Raw genomic sequence first — 3,557 nt, 5'->3', positions numbered from 1 at the left:
TTATTGATTTAAGTTCTCTTTTGAGACATTCAATGTAATAAGTGTGTGATTGCTACTCTGTTATAAATCCTCAAGTACTATGTGTGTCAGCATTACCGATCCAGGGATGACACTGATGCACATAGATCAGACTGTTTGAGGTCTGGTCGCTACAAGATGGTATCAGAGCACACGCTGACTGTAGGACATGACCACTAAGCTAAAACCCTAGATCACTACTCTCTTATCATTTCTAACTCCTCTCCATTTTCTACTCTCTAGGATGGCGGATGCGAGAAACAAGTTTTCACAACCGGATGAAGACACACCCTTTGGACGACACTTGAAGGAAGTCACTAAGTACCTGAACATTGGAATACCAAGCTTCACTGGGACCTACAACGCCACTTTACCAGAAGAGGAGCACTTGATGATCCAAGTTCAAATCCCAGGAAGGATGTTCATGCCGGTCACCGAGCCCATAGAGTTTTCCTTTGACGCGCCCACCTGGAGTCTAGGCAAGAGCATGGCAGCCCACATCACCATGGGACGCATTGGAGAAGTTTACCACGAGGATCTTAAGGATACTATCTATCAGATTTGTGGGCGCCGAGATGATCAATGGGAGATGATCAGCACCAGGAAGGATAGATCAATTGCCGCTTTCATCCAAGAGTTAAACCAGCACATTCGTCGCCAGGAGAACTAGATGTGCGCAGGCATGATAGATCTGAAGAAGGCAATGACAAGGATCACAAAGCTTGAAGAGGAACTCAAGGCTACTCGCGAAGATTATGAGGAGGAAATTTTCATACTATTGGAGAAGAATGACGATCTAACAAGGAAGCTAGGCGTGTTCATGGGAGACCCCGCGCCAGGAGGAGAAGATGACGATTCCACTTGCCCGGAGAACTACATCATCATCGACGACACTGACTCGAACCCTGACGATAGTGATGATGACTTTGTTGATGAAGCTGGAGTAGATATTATGGAGTCTTCCACCAATCAATTTTTCTTGTCGACCACCATAATAGTAGTAGTATTCCCCCATGTATATAGTATAGTCCGAGCACTTTTGTAACGATAGTTAGACCGATTGTATGCCCTTATTTGAATTGATTGAAGTGATATGATTGTGTTTGTCTCATGTGCATATGGGTAGTGTTTTCCCCCTAGACCCCATTCTACTCTGTTTTCTCATCTTTTCTAAACCCATCAGATGCCTCTGAGACGTGACAATGGATTTGCTTTCCCACCAGAGCTCACCCAGTTGATCCAGCAGTAGAATGCTTTGATGCAGATACTAGTCCAGAATCAGAATCAAGGGAACAACAACAATAACAACAACCCGCCACCACCACCTATTGATCACTTAGCCCGATTTCTAAGGCTGACTCCGCCAGTGTTCTCTAGTAGCACCGAGTTGATAGTTGCAGATGATTGGCTCCGCAAGATCGGAAGGGAGTTGACCACTGCAGGATGCACAGATGCGGAAAGAGTGTGTTTTGCCTCACATCAGCTTGATGGACCCGCAGCAGCATGGTGGGAGAATTACTCTGTCACCTATCCCATCGACACTATTACGTGGGACTAGTTTCAGCACGCCTTTTGCACAGCCCATGTATCAGCAGGAGCTATGGCCATGAAGCGTGAGTTTCGCAACTTACGCCAAGGAGGACGCACCGTTGGCCATTATGTGGATGACTTTAGCAAGCTAGCACGTTATGCCTCCGATGACGTTGCTACGGATGCAGCTAAACAGGAGAAGTTTCTGGAAGGACTGAATGATGAGTTGAGCATGCAGTTGATGGTAGCAACTTTTAATAACTACCAACAGTTGGTAGATAGAGCTCTCATGATTGAAGGGAAGCAGCAGCAGATTGACAACTGTAAGAGGAAGTATGGACACGGGAAGTATAATTCTGGAGCTCAGCAGAAACCCCGTTTTACCCCCAAACTCGGGAGGACCCCTTGAACATAACCATGGAGGTCACAACCACAATGGAGGGATTGCGCACAACCATAGTGGCCCCAGGAATGCAAATGGTAATGGAGGAAGCAATTGCCAGAACCATACCAACCCCGCAACGCCCGCCAAGAAGGATCTAAGTCACATTACTTATTTCAAGTGCGGGAAGAATGGACATTATGCCACAGAATGTTCTGAAGCAAACAATGGAAATGGCAATGGAAGCTCTGGGAAGAAGCCCAACCCTTTCAACAAGGGACAAGTGAACCACGTTAGCGTGGAGGAGATTTAAGCGCAACCCGATGCAGTAATAGGTAAGTTTATGATTAAGTCATTTACTGCAATCGTTCTTTTTGATACTGGTGCATCGCATTCATACATATCAAGGGGATTTGTGAATAAGTTTAAACTGCCAACCCAAACCCTTAGGACACACATGTTAGTAACCTCGCCAGGAGCAGAGTATATGGCTAACCTTTGGTGTGATTGGTTACCATTATGGATTGGTAACTACTTGTTTCCTTCAGACCTAATTGTATTGGAGTCACAAGGACTGGATGTAATATTAGGCATGGATTGGTTATCGAAGTATGAAGGGAACATTGACTGCACCAGTAAGTCAATTTTGCTTACCACCCTAGAAGGAAGAAGGATCAAGTATGTATCCCGGCATGTGCCGAATAGGACTCAAGTGAATTCCTTATCAGGAGTTGTACAGGAGGAAGTACCAGTGGTGAAGGATTTCCCGGATGTATTTCTAGAAGAGTTGCCGGGCATGCCACCAGATAGAGACATTGAGTTTTTGATCGAACTGTTGCCAGGCACAGGGCCAATATCTAAGAGACCGTACCGGATGCCCGCAAAGGATTTAGAGGAAATTAAGAAGCAGATTAAGTAGTTACTAGATAAAGGATATATTCGCCCAAGCTCGTCACCTTGGGGATCACCAGTGCTTCTAGTGGAGAAGAAGGATGGATCACTGAGGATGGTTGTTGACTATCATGGATTGAATGAGGTGACGATCAAGAACAAGTACCCACTGTCAATGATAAATGATTTGTTTGACCAACTGCAAGGAGCTAAGGTGTTTTCCAAGATCGATCTGCGGTCAGGGTACCAGCAGCTGAAGATTCGAGAGCAGGATATACCTAAGGCAGCTTTTACCACAAGGTACGGGCAGTATGAATATACCGTTATGTCATTTGGCCTGACTCACGCACCTGCCTATTTCATGAACATGATGAACAAGGTGTTTATGGAGTTTTTGGATAACTTTGTCGTGGTATTCATTGATGATATTCTAGTCTACTCGAAGAATGAAGAGGAACATAAGGAGCATTTGCGTTTGGTACTTGGGAAGCTCTGAGAACACCAGTTATATGCCAAGTTCAGCAAGTGTGAGTTTTGGTTGAAGGAAGTTGGATTCCTTGGACATGTTATATCCGGAGAAGGAATAGCAGTAGACCCTACCAAGGTTGTCACTGTGACAATTTGGGAAGCACCCACGTCAGTTGGAGAGATCCGGAGTTTTCTTGGACTCGCAGGATACTACCGGAGGTTCATTGAGAATTTCTCTAAGATTGCAAAGCCCATGACGAAGTTGTTG

The 3,557-nt window shown here is 45.2% G+C and overlaps 1 pseudogene; it reads left to right on the top strand.

The window, feature by feature from the left end:
- The first annotated feature begins 262 nt into the window (after window positions 1-262).
- On the top strand, window positions 263-1,063 carry LOC147980198 (uncharacterized; annotated as a pseudogene).
- The last annotated feature ends 2,494 nt before the right edge of the window (window positions 1,064-3,557 follow it).

Source organism: Triticum urartu, chromosome 3A (assembly GCF_056163025.1).
Source record: "Triticum urartu cultivar PI428250 chromosome 3A, HENAU_Tu73, whole genome shotgun sequence".
Classification (NCBI taxonomy): Eukaryota; Viridiplantae; Streptophyta; class Magnoliopsida; order Poales; family Poaceae; genus Triticum; species Triticum urartu.
Note: the sequence above shows the minus strand (reverse complement) of the source record. Positions and strands in the feature narration are given on the sequence as shown.